General features: G+C 35.7%; 1 protein-coding gene across 11 annotated transcripts in view; it reads right to left on the bottom strand.

The window, feature by feature from the left end:
• Positions 1-17,012, bottom strand: part of Syt1 (synaptotagmin 1) — a 509,196-nt gene that overhangs the window by 322,863 nt on the left and 169,321 nt on the right. For 8 of the 11 annotated variants that reach the window (XM_076920176.1, XM_076920168.1, XM_076920177.1 and 5 more), the window contains one exon: positions 9,276-9,341. The exons of the other annotated variants lie outside the window; for them this stretch is intronic. The gene's annotated coding sequence lies outside the window, so the exon portion shown is untranslated. The remainder of the gene's footprint in view (positions 1-9,275; positions 9,342-17,012) is intronic. 11 annotated transcript variants of the gene reach the window in all.

Genomic DNA, 17,012 nt, shown 5'->3' on the forward strand with positions numbered 1-17,012 from the left:
CTATGCAGAAAGATGAGTAATCTTTTAAAAAATGCATTAAAGCAGTTCTTTCTCACTGGGTAGACGTTAGCTTCAAGCCCTGAGCCGTAGTGTTCTTGTTATAGCTTTGGCTCTAACCAACATAGATCAGGCTGGACTCTGTTTTAAGTGACCCCATGCCACCTAAAACACTTTATTATTTCAGATTGTATCTCACCCTGAAGGTCTCCAATTTTATAAACAAGCTTCTTTCTCTATTTTGAGGCTAGAGGATGACTGCTCTTAAGGGGGACATGTGGACAGCACCATCTGTCCAGCTCCGCCCACGGGGCACAGATTGATGGATGACTTATCCCCGGGAGCAAAACAGGTGCCACTTTATGAACTTCCCAGCATGCATTGAGGGAACACATGCCTGTATCACAATCACATCAGGGAACCTAGCCCAAGAACTTAACAGACTCAGCAGACCAAGAAAGGGTGGAATTCTCTGCTGACAGTCCTAGGGTACTTCACCTGGGCACAGCCTCACTGCTGATGCAGCCAACTCAGCTGTAACCCCATCCATCCACTCCCTTACAAGGACCTAGTCCTGACCTTTCCTGCTGTTATCTACCCCGAAGCCCCATTCTCAAACCCGAATCCTGTGGTGGCCTGACTCAGAGCCAGCAAGCTTTTCTAGTGTCCATAGTTCCATTCCATTCAAGGTTTCTTAACAAATGGACTCTTATACATTTGGCTCCGTAGGTCTCTTTGAAGCTTTCTAAAACTTCTTGCTTCTTTAACCCTTTGGAGTCAACTTCTTACACACAACACACACACACACACACGTATACACACATACACACACACATATACACACACATATATTTACTTTGTGATATTTAATGTATTGCCTGGGAGTTAATATCATATCATTTAAATCACTATTTTGTGAACTTATTGTCGTTCAATAATTTCTGACGTGGTGGAAAGACACCAATGTGTTTGTTTGCATTTTTGCATGGTACAGGCATGACACAAACTATGTGCTTAATTAAACTTTTCATAATCATTAAAATGGAAAACCAGTATGAAAATATGTCACATAGGGTTGGGATGAAATGGTCTTTTCTTTTTAAAGCTTCTCAGGCTTTAATTAAGCAAGCCCCACTGATAGCTTTCCAAAACATTCTCTCTATGTGATTGTCTTACAATCAATTTAAAATGGCCTTCCTTTTGTTCTTCTGTAATGGAAGGCAGGGGGTTGGGGGGAATGTGTGGACTAATGGAGTAAGAACCTTGTTCGCCTTTTCCAAGTCTGACAACTGTTAGTCACTTAACCTTTCAAATCCCCAGGTTCATTATTTATACATTTGTTACATTTGCCTTACAGAATAAAGGTAACATTTGTGAAGATGCATATATGTGTGTATGTTTTATAACCAATGAATTCTAGCTATGAAAATATTATGAAGTACATAAAGAATTCTCGCTAGAATATGAAGGGGAGGAATGAGATGGGCCATTTTTCTGGTATTGAGTTAAGATTTGCCAGTAATCTTGAATAGCATCACACAATGCAGAGATGATAAATCTTAGCAAAACTAAAACAAACAAAAAACAAACAAACAAAAAACCCAACTTGAATGCAATACAGCAATACATTTACATTTCAGTTTTGAATCAACAGTTCTCTTACTATTCTATTTATTTTTAGAGAAATGTCAAATGGGAAGTCTGTTTATCTTTAAAAATCTTCTAAGAAACCATCACTAAATAAAAACAAACAATCAAATTTAGATTGGCTAATTCTATCTGAACATTAAAATGTGTTTCATTTGTGATTCAGAGATCCTAATTATCAAACCAATCTTTTTTCAATATGGTGATTGCCTATCTTGAACTATTTTTTCTGCCATTAAGTTTAGAAGTTGTGCTATAATGAAGTAGATATCCTGCAAATTATGAATGTATTATACTTCTATATTTTAATCATGTTCTTTATAGGAATTGACAGAAGATTCCACACTTTATATGGTGACCTTATTAAATTATAGTTTGAATAGATTCACAAAGTGTAATTGTATATACTGGAATATTAAGCCTTGGAAAAAAGATACTCCATTACATACTCCCGTATGGATAAAACTTGATAATACTATGCTAAGTGAGAAAAGCTCATCGCCACAGGGCAAATACGTGATTCCAATATTATGAAATATAAAGAGTGGCCAAATTCATAGAAGCAGAATGTAACCTGGAAGTTCCCAGGGGGCAAAGAGTCATTGTTTAATGTTTCTGAAGCTACAGTGTTGGAAAATGAAGATTTTAATGTGTACATGTTTTGAACCATAGTGATGGGTGTACAACAACGTGGAGTTCATGCCTCTGAACTGTATACCTAAACTTGGCAGATATGGTAAAGCTTCCATTCTATGTATGTCAGTACAACCAGAAATGTCTAGAATAAATTATAGATGTATGTGATACCAGAGATATAGTTTTGGAATATAAAAGGTTCTGCAAGGGACTATTTAGGGCACACATTCATGTGGATTCAGCAAGGAAGAAATCAGGCATGAGAACATTTAATGAATGTGTGGTTATGACAGATCTGGGTTGAGCTGTTGTCTGCGGTTCAAACTCCAGTGAAGACTTCTGTTGTTTCAGGATCTGAGATCAAACATGCCACCACACCCAGCAGCTTATATAGTACACCGAGAGAAAGCCATCAAATTATCATTCCACTCTACGCTTGTGAAAGCGTTTGTGGGATGCTCAGGAGGCTCAGGTTCTAGCTATTTTGCAGAATGGGATCTGTATCTGGCTCTAAATGTACGTGAGTGCTGCTTTGAGCAAGTCAGTTTGCACTTTGGTATCTCATTGTCCTTTATAAAAACTGGATGTGACACTTTACCTCCCAGGCACGCGATGGCTTGTGAAAGGCTCAGCATGGAGTAAACACTCAGTTAATAGCATCCTCTACTGATATCAGTTCTCAGGAGACTTACTCTCTGGGACCCCCAAAAATAGTTGGGCATAACTAAGTGTATAGACTGACCCACCTATGATGCCACTTCTATATCTGTTCATACAAGTACAGAAGGAAGTGCAGTCATGTTTCTCAATCATTGCTTATGGGGTTATATTATCAAAACCATAATGATTATATTTGGGACGAGAGTCATGATAAAAGCTGCACATTAAAAATTGAAGATCTTTTACCTAATCTGAGTTTTCAGCTGCAAAGAGGGGGTCCACACAAATAAAAGCAAAGTAAAAAATGTTCTTCTTTATCTAGAAAGATAATTATAAATTTATTCTATTATTGTGTACTTTTATATGTGGGATGCAGATGTATGGGTTCAGTCACGAACTTCATATTAAAATCTTACCTTACATATGCAAAGCATAGACAATCTTCTGCTAGTCTATTTGTACCTTGAAGAAAATCTCTCCTGTTAGATTTGTCCATCCAATGAGACAATGTATCCATATTAAGATAAAGATAACAAGGGATCCAAAGCAGAAGATTAGCAGAAACTTTAGCAACACCTTTTGGTTAGTGGAGGTCTGCTTCTGAGAAGGCCACAGCCTCTCCTGTACTGATTGCTGTCCTAACATGCCCTCCTAGACTATAGTTAACTTTATAGTCTAGTACATCAAGTCAACTACTATTTCTGAACATACTATTTGGATTGACAATTGTTGAATAAGGGAGGCAAGAACAAATGCAAGGGATGGTGGGAAATAGACACTTAGGTTCAGTTACGTCTTTTTTGCATTTTCTCCACAATAGCTATACTGGGCATTTTGACCTGGAGGAAAGTAGAGCAAATGTAAATAGTCATGTGAAATGCAAACTACCATAAGGACAATGTGGGAAGTGAAGAATGTCATGTGGGAAGCAGATGTACAGTGGGGGATGGGGCTAGAAAGAGCAAGCCAATGTGAGAAAGCAACCACAGTTACTTTTTAAATTTGGACCAGGTTAGAAAACAGGGGAAGGATCTCACCCTCAGTCTCACAGTCTCACAGTCTCCACTCCCCAAGCTATTAATATTATGTCTGGATATGACTGTGGAGTTTCACAGCTTTGCTGTGGGGTATTCTGGGTAAATATCCATTTTATGAAATGAGAGATAACATCTTAAAATGGATTTGTTATATAACTCTCTCATATGTTGAAGACTTCTCTTTTTTTTTTTTTTTTTTCTCTCAGTCCTTTCATTTAATGATAAATTTGTCTATGGCTTTGCCTTTGATGGACCACATAGATAATTATTCAATTTCTATGTAGTTAGAAACTTGGTATATTCAACATTACTTAATTGAGCAGAGTCATTTTTTTTTTCTGGAGTTATGTCAACAAAGAATTCAGAGAAAAAAGTTTATGGTCACTCTAACACAATGGCATGTTAAATTCTATGACATATTCATGATCAAAGATAAAGTTTCTGAAATTAGGCAATATTCAACATTTCAAAAGTAAGGTGGACATTCCATTATAGTTGAAATATTTATACATATTGATCTCTGTATATATACACAAACACGTAAACATACATAATACATACATATATACATACATACATACATACACACACACACATATACATCTAATACTAATTACTTAAGAAGTGGTATAGAAAAATATGTCAGTGTTACCTATGAGCATACAATGCACAAGAGAATCAGAACTCCTGAATCTGTCACCAAGAACTCTGCTTTACAATACATCTCAGGCTACTGAAAATTCATAGACTATGACTTAGTGTCTCAAATGAGTTATAAACCAATAATATATTTTGAGCATTTGCTTGAAACAATTTTTCCTCGGCCTGAAACATTTTGTATAAACCCATAAAAATAATCTTGGCAGGATTCATGTGAAAATGAAAACTAGAAGAAAGGCAAAACCAAGAATATATATTAACCAGAAGACCAAGGTGCATATGTTGCCCTAGTGGCTCCCGTGCTGACCTGTATATGTTTTGAAATAAGGAAAACACAAAAAGTTAAAAATCAAGGGAAAAAAGTATAAATCATTTTCCATGAAATTATTTTCTGTTGAAGTGGAGTTGCACTTTTTAAGGTCTGGGTATAAATATCTCTAGAGGCATAAAAAGAGTTGGCATTGTTGGCATTAAGAGGTGAAAAGCGGTTAGTATTAATAGTTGATAATGGTACTATAAAAAAGATTTTCATGGTGTTGTCATGAGAAATACGAAAACAACATATCCACTTAACTTGATCACAGATCAAGAAAACAAACACCCCGACCCTTGCTTTGGACTGCTGCCCCTGTAACGATGTGATGGGCAAATTTATCTTTAGCATCATCAATACAATGATCATCTGGAGATGAGGGAGAAAGCCTTTCTGTCACCCTTAGCTTCATAGTGCCTGTTGATTTAGCTTACTTCTGGGCTTAGGAGACAATCCAAGGCTTTGAGCCTCCTTCTGAATAGTATAAAAGGGAGCCACACTATACTTCCATGTCAAAGACCAGTATTTGCTTTAAGGAGGAAGAGAATTTCAGCCTGCCTCTACCTCCCCTTCTTTCTTCCTTCATTGCTACCCCCTCCTTTACCCCCTCCAAAAGTTGTATAACTCTAAAACAACTTTCCTTTGATATTTCCAAGGGAGACTTTAATAGCGCTTGTAAAATGACTATTTACAGATGTTGTAGTATGAACATCTGTAATAAGCAGTTAATGAACAGGTCTTGTCATTCTCCTATAAAACCTATAAAAAGAAATGTTACTTTCACTTTGGTGGAGGAGACTGAGGAGGAATTGCACTCTGGTTTTGGAGACACAGAGCCAGCAAGTGGTAGAAATGGGACTTGAATTGCCTAAGCATTTATAGTTAGAAAGGAAAACCGTTCTGTCCAATAGTGAGCTGCAGCCAGCAGGGTAGTGAGTAGATCTGAATGACAGAGGATCAAAACTGGTCAGAGGCTGAACCGTTTCCCCTAACCTCTGTGACTTTGAACTTTACACATGCATTTTAAATCACAGCGATTTCTGGAGGAGTTTCCCTATATGTTTCCATTGCAACTCCTGAAGTTTTCTGAATCATGGAAGAATAAATTTTTCAGAACAACAAAAAAAAAATACAAATGGAAGTACAGATAAAAAATAACACATTTCTAGAAACAGGCTAGATTTTTTTCAAGTAGTTGTTATAAGAAAGAAATTCTAATGTAGAGTATGCTAACTGTACCATCTAGAAGACAGCAGATCTGTTACTCAATGAGATATGGAGAGGAATACTATATTGCCCTAGATAGCGGAGCTAATGAATGGGGTAGCTGGAATTTGAACCCAGATAATTTCCCAAAGACAACAGCACTGTCCAAGACAACTTCTTTGGTGTTTCAAAACAAAATTTCTTACATCAGGGAAATATTTGTGAGCCCTTTTAAGCAAGGGCTGAAAGGAAAGAAACAAAAATTTGAAATTAGCTTTTGATTTTTTAAAATAAATTATTGAGTAAAAAATTATGTAGTTTGGCTACTGTTAAATAAGATGAGAATCTTGAAAAGGTCATTTCTCACTTCAAGTCAATAATATAGCTGTTTCTTTTTTTCCTACCACTCCCACCGTGCCATCATTTATAGAGAACAGAAAACAGCTTTGCCTTCGCAAGCTGTCTGTGCTAAGAGTGGTAACTTGAGAAGGGAAAAAAGAAAGACTGATTTTTAACACTAAGCCTAATCTTGCTTAAAAAGGAGATTAACTTAGTGTAGCACTTAGCTCTTGTTTTCATTGTCTGTTTTACAGTCAAATGAAATAAATCTCAAGTCTAGTAGAGTATTAACAACCAAACACCAAATTAAAGGTTCTCCTCTCCTCCCCTCTTCTCTCTTTTCCTCTTTTCTTCTTTCCTCCCCTCTCCTGCCCTCCCCTCCCCTGCCATCCCCTCCCCTGTCTTCTCCTTGTTTCTGTGTATTTCATCTGTCCCTCCACTCATCTACCCCCACTCTCCAAATAAGTACTTTAAGTCATTATTACACATAGAAAAGAATGTTAGTTGGCGAATTAGACCAGAATCCTCAGTTCTGTTGCTAGATATGAGAGCTCAAGCAAAGCCTGCCTCACCCTCCATGTATTAGAGGAAGCAACCAGTAAAATGGGGCTATGAGACCTGAGCCCTTGTAGGTTTCTCCTGGCTCTGTGGGACTATCACATCACACCCCAGCTGACACATGCCGATCCTCAAACCCCATCGAGGCTTATAGTTTTGGTAACAGTGATTTAATACTTCTAATAATGAGAGATTGGACTCAATGAAACTTATGAGGATCATTTTCAAATAATATTTATTCACAGAACCATTCACAGAAAAATGTTTTGGTTAATGGCTTCTTTCTAGGAGAGTCTTTCTTAGTAAAATGGAAGCTTCACATCCCATTTGCCATCCCAGGAAGGTGAAGCCATTAATAAGAGTTGTACTTTGAGAGAGAACATCAACTCCCACAAGTATTTAGTGAGATTTAGCAAATCTAGAATGATATGAACAGTTCCCAAGGAGTATGCCTGAGTGTCTGAATGATTTTTGATGTCTCCTCTCTATTATTATCATTATCTAGTGCAATCAAGGAGTGTGGACTATAATATTCTTCAGAGTGTTACTGAGCACTCAGAGATAAGAGAGGGAAATTATTATTTAAAAACTATTTCAACAGCCCTTTATCTCAGAGTCCTCTTTTAATCACAAAAACTTTTGTGAAATATAAATGCCGTACACACCAAACTTTTTTTTTCTAGTAGTATCTTAATTATCAGATTTTTCTTCCCCTTTAGGTATGAATGCTAAGACAGTATTATAGGGGTTTGTATGACTCTCCTATGCTAAAACCTTCACATGTGTCTCTTTAGTTTTAATGTAACTAATAAGAATTTTCTTTTTGCTGTTAGAATTATTTTAGTATGCATCAGGAACTGACCAGTGCATTTGTTTGCCGCTCACACTTTAGTGTGTACACTGATGACTATGACATAGCAGTCCTGTTAGAGACTAAGGTATACACGAAAGACACCTATCCTCTAACATTTTAAATCAGAGTTCTTTTGTTCATAAATATATTAATGTACATTAATGGAATAAATTACAAGTATATAAACATACAAGTTTATATTAGATTCAGGTTTTTTTTTATTGTTTAGAGGTTATCTCTGAGTAATTTAATGAACACTTGTTAAATAGAAGACACTCAAAAGCTGACATGATGAGCTGCCCTGTCATACGTAATACGCAAAGAAGAGGCACAAGCTCTTTTTGAAAACAAACCATTTCCTTCAGGGTTATTCAAAATTAAAAAAATAGGTCTCATTATAAGGATGTGAACCTACCAAATTGTGCCTAATTAAATCCTACTGCAAATCACAAATGAAAACACCGGGATGATTATCAATGGACTCAGGCAGTAGATTAAATAATTGTGTATAAGCAGGGTAAGTAACAACGGTCAGTGATAACTTTCACAGTGAGGTTACAGCTAGGGATCTGAGAAATGATGACATTTCTGTTTGGATCTTTGGAGAACTACAGTTTCCAGCTTTTCTCAAATCAACCATACTATCAAAGTTGTATGATGTGGATCATTAGTGTAGATTCTGACATTATATCTCTATCTACTGATTTTGATATTCACATATTCAAACTTTACAGTTGTTTGCCTCTCAGTATGCTTTATGACATTGCCAATCTATCAGCAAATGATGACATCAAGAGATACATGATTCTGGTCAACAAAAATATATTTAGAAAACATTACTGGTAGAAAGTCACAGGTAAAGAAGAAAATACATTTCATACTGAAGTCTTGAAAAAACTGGAAAGAAGTAGAATGAGAATAAACTAAAAAAATTTAAAACTTTTTATATTATTATTTTACATAATGCTGTTTAATGGTAGTAAATAAGCCAACCATATTAACCTTTTAAATTTTTTAAAAATGAATAAATTTGTATCACATAAAAGTAAACTAACCACTTGTGCCTATTATATTTTCCCAGTTCTTTCCCTTTGGAATGATTCAATGTTACCCAAAAATATATTGAGCCAACCTAAATATTTCAGCACCAGAGATGTATCACACAGATTACCTGCCCATTTATCTAAGAGGATTATGGGATAAATCGTTTCCAGTGGACTCCAGTGGATCGAAATTGAGTTTCTGAAGGCACCACTTACTTGCTACTCGGTTTTCTAATCTTAAAAATTAGGATGGTAAATATTTGTGCAAAAGATGATCTAATTCTGCAGAAGGTATGGTGTAATTATTTTGACATTAAAGCACTTACTGTTCTGCTGGGGTATTCTGGAATATTTGGGACTTTTTGTTCCTTTCAGAATTTTCTTTCTTCAATCTAAAAAGAAAAAAAGAACACATAAGTTAATCACTTGAGGCTGTCTTAAATAGGACATTAACTTTCTAAATATTTCTAATTTAGATTCCTGCAATATATCCATCTAAGTAGAAAATATGACATCATCATGAATATTTTGTATGCACAGTATAATGCAGGAGAAAATAGAACTTTAAACGATTTGAGAGTTTGATCAGGATTATGTGGATAATTTACATAGTCATTTTGTATAATCTAAGTTAGAATATTATGCTTTTTATAGAGTGTTTTAAAAATGAAAGCAAGAAAGTTTGACCTAAAATCTTACATATTTTCCTGGAGTTATAAAACCTACAATATGTCATGACTAGTTTTTCTATTTTTCAGACCTTAATAATGGTTTAGATATCACCCAATCCTATTCTAGCATATTGGATAAATCTATAAACACACATGTATACAGATATAAAAACTCATCAAATATTAGGCTAAAAGTAAGTACACATTAGCATAGTAAATATACTGTACTCAAGTTAGTCTCAGAGAATAAGAATTTAACGTCTTTCCCAAGAGTCAATATCAGAACTGCCTTAATATAGTAAATAACATAATGCAATCAAGAATTTCTGATTTGGTTTGACCAGCTAAAAACTCATAAATGAAACTTTAATGGTACTGGAGAAAAGTACCTTCCACTGCAAGTTCTCGTCAGTTTTAGTTCTCAGAATGTGGATGTTCAAAACCAAGAAACAATAAAACATTTAAAAATAGGTTCCCTATAACCACTCTGGCCTGTTCTATGGAACGATGGAAATATCATGGTGACAGCCTCTCCCGTTCCCGGCTCATGGACGTGCCGAGTGGAACAGATCTGAAGTGACAGCTGTACCTTCTAAGCCACACTCACGGCATCTGTTTAGTCTCCAAGGGCTGCTTTCGTTTCATCTCTGCTTGAAACTCAACTGTTTTCTAGTAAAATTCACGAGCTACATTGATGTTAAAAATCACTTACATTTACCTGGCTACCTCTTAACATACGATTTCAAGCCAGAGTCTATTTTGTCTAAAATCTCAGCAGATTGTCCCAATACACTGCCATATTTTATTGATGTGAAACCTAAAACAAGATTCTATGTGTATGCATGTTAAAATTGCAGTGACGTGCAGCACTTTATAAGAAACTGGAAAATGTGATGGGAAAAACAGCACTCTGAAAATACAAGAGAAGATTTGATGTTATAGGTACTTAACATTATTACTCACAGAGGGTTAGGCTTCCCTAAGGGATGCTATGAAAGGATTAAACGGCTTTGGTGACTTATGCTCTCTACAGGGCTTTGGTTTCATTTTGGTTTTATATGCATATCTATCACAAGAATAAATGGGCAAGCTTGCCCTACTGTAGAGAACAAAAGACTGTTTTATACTTAACCCGTGCTCTGAATGTGGGTGTATACAATATTTTTATGGTAGTCAATTACAGTCTGTTTCATGTATAAATGCCTTCTCTGTAATCCACAGGGAAAATTAAAACTAAAACAGGCTGCATCTTTGCTGTGGGCTGTTCATCATTTATCTGCATGTTGGTGGAAGTAAGGGAGAGTAAATCACTAGGTCCATTCAGTTAATTTCTTGTATTGGGGCTTGTTTCTTTTATGACTTGGCCTGGAACTTAAAAAAAAAGTCTGTTTTGCTATGTTTATATATTTTTAGGAAATATTAGATATGCTCAAAGCCAATAAAACTGATGAGGTCTTATTGCTATTTTCATCTAGGTAGGCTTGACAAAGGGGAAAGGATACTCCCAGATTGCTATTGGTAGATACAGACAGATAATGACAATGCACAAAAGAAGCCAAACCATAAATGCTTTAGACACCAGGAACGCTGTAAATATTGCACTTTTTTTGTCTTTTACTTAAACAGACAGGGAATCATCCACACTAATTTTTATGTTGGAGATTTCAAAGTGGCAGCTCCAAAACATTTTAGAATATGCTTATTTTCAATAATGACAATAATTAACATTTAAGCATCACAAACTTAATTTTTAGAATCTCAAGTCTTTGTTCTTCTGTGGATACTTAACTAAACATTCACTAACATGGCATCCTGTTAGACACTCATGTAGGGTCGGAGTTAGAGCATGATATACAATCTTGCAAGGAGGTTATATACAAATGCCATCTCTTTAGATCGATGTCATGCAACTCACAGCAGAAGGCCAATCCCAAAGCTTTCCATGTCAAAACTGTAAAATCTTGATACACTCCCAGCCTTCTCTTTTGGACCCCATCTGACAGAAATGCTAAAACTCATGGCCAGGACATAGTTGTAAGGCTGACTACTAATGCTCTTAGCACAGATTTTTTTAATCCTAAGGGATTTGCTTAGAAATCTTTGGCTCATGTTTGTATTCTTGGAACAACAAGCAGCCAGCAGCTATTGCTAGAAAACAGGACATTAGCCAGGTCATTACTGACTAAGTGTATGTAAGCTTTTAGATACATAAATAAATAAACAAACAAACAAGCAAATAAACTGGACACACTGTATGACCAGATTAGGTCCAAGATCAAAGGCGGGGCTTTGAGGAACAGCTAGCTACCAACGACATTATTGCTACAGCTGAAGAAGTTAAAGCATGGACTATAAATTAGGCAAAGGTCATGTGTCAGTCAGATAATGCCCATCTTTGATAACTATGCTCTGCAATGTAAGAATATACCCTGATCCCAGAAAATACATAAAAATATACAATAAACTAAGTTGTTTTGAGATTTCAAGTCCTCAGTGCAAATTCAAGTGGTTGAAAATATAGTAGGTAAAGATATACAACAGATAATAGATGTATGGATTATATGTCGTGTGTGTGTCTTTCAAAAACAAAGCTAAAACATTTATAGAATTATTAATAACTAAGGTATATTTTATGCTGTTTAATTTTGTAAATAGAACTCTGATTAGAAATACATATTATAAACAATTTAAGTCTACTGTAAAAATAAACTGTGTCTATGCATATTTACTTAGATGTACAGACATTTATACACATGCACAGAGAAAAAGAGCAAGAAAACAACAATGTAAGACATTAGTACAAACAATTGGTGAGTCCAAACAAGGGCACAGGTGGACTCTTTTTTTCATGCTCTTTTTGTTAAGAGTCTAGAATTATAGAGACCCAAACATGATCAACAATAGACTATAAAACTACCTTTAAAACTAAAACAGAATGCCATTTTCACTACTTCTATGTTATTAAAAAGAACTGTGGTTATTTTTAGTTTGTTCACTATATATAATTTTGTTTTATATATAATTATAGAAGATAAACATGTTTTATATAGTAATAGAAAGTATTGGAGAGTTAAAATTAAATAATCTATCAAGTGAAGATGTGGACTAAGAAAGGCTTTCAAAGCTGGGTGGTGGTGGTCCACACCTTTAATCCCAGCACTCCAGAGACAGAGGCAGGCAGATCTCTGTGAGTTCAAGCCCAGTCTGGTCTACAGAGTGAGTTCCAGGACAGCGAGGGCTACACAGAGAAACCCTGTCAAGACAAACAAAACAAAACAAAACAAGAAATGCTTTCTAAATAACTTCGATCATTGTCGGTACCTATTGTACTTCTTATAGGTTTATATAAAAGGCATAATGCTCCAATGTTGATTTTGTTTAAAAAAGATTTTTTAGAATAAGAAAACTTTTGTATTTTCTTCCTCCTCCTCTTCTTTGTCTGACCATTTTTGGCCATTTATGATGCTTATGTCTATCAACCTGTCCTAGTTATGATAGAAACAGGTTTTTTGTTGTTGTTGTTTTTGTTGTTGTTGTTTTTGTTGTTGTTGGTTTCTTCTTTGTAACGAGAAGGGAAAAGGAGGGGGTAACAATGAAGGAGCTACTTGTTTTATTGTTGTGACACTTTACAAGTCAATAACTACTAAATTTGTTGGCTGTTGGAGTTACAATAATCACACGCTGGGTTCAACCATGTTTAACATTTTCATTATACTCGAAATAATTATTTCAGAATGAGGGATGATAACGCAGAAGAATGGAAGAGCCACTCTGTACCTTGGAAAGGAGGATAGGAATTAATTAAATGGGAAACTTGGGAGAAGTTAATTGGGGCTGAGTAAAGATAAGGGCACTATCAAAGCACAAAGAAATGAAACTATAACAAAAGATATTGCAGGACATGCCACTGCACACACCTAGGAGAGAAATCTTTGCAGAATCATGAACAGCAGGAACAATAGAGTGCCTACGGCTGCCTCGCTTGGCTTCACAACTCCTCAAACAGTTCCTGTCACATAAATAAATGTTTGTCGAATGAACAATATTGTATAGAGACAAAAGGAAAATTCTGTTTCATCTTATGTTTTTTTGATTCTTCCTCTATCCAGTGTTTGACCTTAGGCAAGCAAATCACTTCATCTAGTCTGACCCCAATCTCATCATCTGTGAAATGAAAGTGGAAAAAGGTCATTCTCCAAGGTACCTTCCAGCTTGAAACACTTCTGTGTATGGTTCTGTTTATTAAAGCCGTCAATTGGGAACATTTCTGTAGGAGATAATATTCTGAGGTGAGTTCTACATGAGGTGAAATGGAGAAAACAGAAAAGATGAATAATGGAGTAATCTATTCAGTCAAGTAATGAAAAATAAATCCTACTGAATGAGATGCTTTTATGTAGGGGAGGCTTATGGTTTTTGTACGCATGAAGTGACATTTACATGGATAACAGACAAAAATATGCAGATGAGGAACTCTTCATCTGCTGTTTTTATTTTTATTACAACTAGAATGACATCATACCTTGCTTGCATCCTCTTTTAGAGTTCTCAAGGAAAAAAAACAGTGTTTAAAATAAGGTATCAAATTCCTGGAGATTTGACAAATGTTCTATACTCTGTAGAACTTGGAATGCTTATTTTGGAGACGAGAAAGTTGGAGAAACTCTGCGTCTATAAAAATTTCATGGGAAGATCTCAGGTTCTGTCTTATCTGACAGAACTTCTGATATATCCATGGAGTCTTCCTTCCTCACATAGACTTCCTTGTATCTCTTTGTTCTTATGATTCATCTGGCCCTCCATTCTGTAGTCCCATTCAACAATGCTCACATGTAACTGTTCTATGTCCCTATTTCAGCTGTGATGTTTGTATCCCTCCAACTAGAGTTGTCTCCTTTAAATGAGGTAGTTAAAATCAGTTGATGTCCAGTCAATATTCCATATGAGTGGAGAAAAAAAAAAAGGATGGACTCTGAACTCAGACATGATCAGAAATGTGCCTGGCTGCTACCAAAAATGTCTTCCTGTCATCAAATATAATGTGATTTTAAGAGTCTCTACCTTGCCTTGCTAATCACTGTCTAATTCTCACACATATTTTAGTAAAGATAAATCATGGTACTTATAATGTGAGGGTGGAAGGTATATAGATATTTAATGAGAAACGTTTAATTCACTTTGAAAAGCACATGAGGCTAAGGCAGGATATTCCAACACTGGGGTTTGATTAACTGCTGAGAGGAGGAGAAGCTGGTTCCTTAACTTTCTTAGAACAGAGTATGTCTCATGAGTTATGTTCAGATGAAGACTACTCCAGCAAACTCATATATGGGTTCGGTATTTGTACCTCTGGGTTAAGGGAGTGTTGGGTTAATGGATGGGGTGCAAAAGAAAAGGAAGATACAGGGAAGGACTATAGAAGAACAGGTCCAAGCTCAGAGCTTTGTTTCTGGCTTAGTAGTTTTTGTGGCTGGAGAATAAAACCTGAGAGCCTCACGTAAGTCAGACAATCATTTTGCCATGAAACGCCAACTGTACTCTTATGAATAGTTTTATAAAGAAGAGTAAATAAAAATCCTCATATATCTTTCCAAACAGTTTCAATTTTAATATATATATGTGTGTATATATATATGTATATATATGTATATATATGTATATATATGTATATATATGTATATATATGTATATATATGTATATATATGTATATATATGTATATATATGTATATATGTATATATATGTATATATATGTATATATATATATATACATATATATGTATAGGATGAACAGTGGAGAAACCAGGAAGAAATGAAAACATGTGGATTCTTCTTTCTTTTCTTTTTTTTTTTTAAATTGGTTGTTATCCCCCTACCCAATTTTCCCTCTGAAAATTTCCCGTTCCACCCCAACCTGTGTCCATGAGGGTGCTCCCCCACCCAGCCACCCACTCCATCCCCAGCACCTTATCATTCCCCTACACTGGGACATCAAGCCTTCAGAGGACTCAGGGTCTCCCCTCCCATTGATGCCAGACAAGGCCATCCTCTGCTACATATGCAACGGGAGCCATGAGTCCCTCCATGTGTCTGTTTTCTTGAGTGTCTGGGTGTTTAAGTTAGAAGGATAGGGTAGCAATTATCTAGAAAAATATAGGCTGACAGAGGAAAATGATTCATGTAGACCTTAGTTTGCTACAAGTTCAAAGTCATTATGTTGGGGAACATACATAAATGAGGTGTTAAAACACTGCATGGGGTTACTCTAGTGCTAGGCTTCATCATTTGTGCTGTGAGTGCATTTCAGCACCATCTCCCATGGTGGCCATGGTAACAAGGTTCTAGGTCCACAAGGACAATCCCATAGCCATGGAGGAAGAGTTCCATGGTTTCCCTCTGCTGTACATTACAGAAACTATATGATAGAAACTATCCTCGTTAGGATATATTCTAAGAGATGAAATGCTTAGTTTGGAAAAAAGCAACAGAGTTGGAAAATTATAACTGCTACTTAAGAGCACACACGCAGTAGATTGCATCTGTTTATAACACCCAACATCACAGGGATGAGGTGATGTAGGTGTTAAATATCTTGATTTACATATGAGCAAGTGAAATTCACAACTTCCTTGTAAAATGTGTTGGAGCCAGGATCTAAATTCAGTTCTTTCAGCATCTAAATCCAGTTGTTACCTAGCAGCACAGTTGCTGCGCTTCTGTTGATGGACTTCGAGAAGGGAGAGAAAACCCATTTCCTAGGTCTTTGTATATCATGTGTCAAGTACACTGGCTTGACTGACATAAGGTTGTAATCATCACTGCTTCATGTAGAAAATTAGCCAATTAAACTACATCTATGGATTTATTGAGATGTTCTTTATAAAAGTAGTTGAATATGTTTAACATTTAAACAGTTAAAGCTTGAAAATTTAAAGCTTTCCAAGCAATGTGGAATACAGACAATTTTTATTTAATTTATTTTTTGAAATCATAATAGATCACTTCCTTCTTCCCTTTCCTCCCTTCAAGCTCTCCCATATCTACCCCTTCCTTGATTTCTTTCAAATTGATAGCCTTTAAAAAAAATACTGTTATACACTGTTATTTCACTAAACTAGCATGAACCCTAGCTACAGTCTAAATATCTGTATTTATACCTACATATAAGTATAGTCTTCACCCCTCATCATGGAAAGGTCTTTAAGGTGACTAACCTGTGATTCATGTCTAAATAACACAATTTGTAAATTAAACAGTACTCGAATTTACAAAGCATATTCTCCACAGGATGATTCCATATAGGCAGATAGCCCCGCAGGATGCATTTATGGTAAGATTTAGAAGACATTTTTTTCATGTAATGCTTTAATAACAGTGTATTTAGTTCCATGC

Source organism: Arvicanthis niloticus, chromosome 22 (genome assembly GCF_011762505.2).
Source record: "Arvicanthis niloticus isolate mArvNil1 chromosome 22, mArvNil1.pat.X, whole genome shotgun sequence".
NCBI lineage: Eukaryota > Metazoa > Chordata > Mammalia > Rodentia > Muridae > Arvicanthis > Arvicanthis niloticus.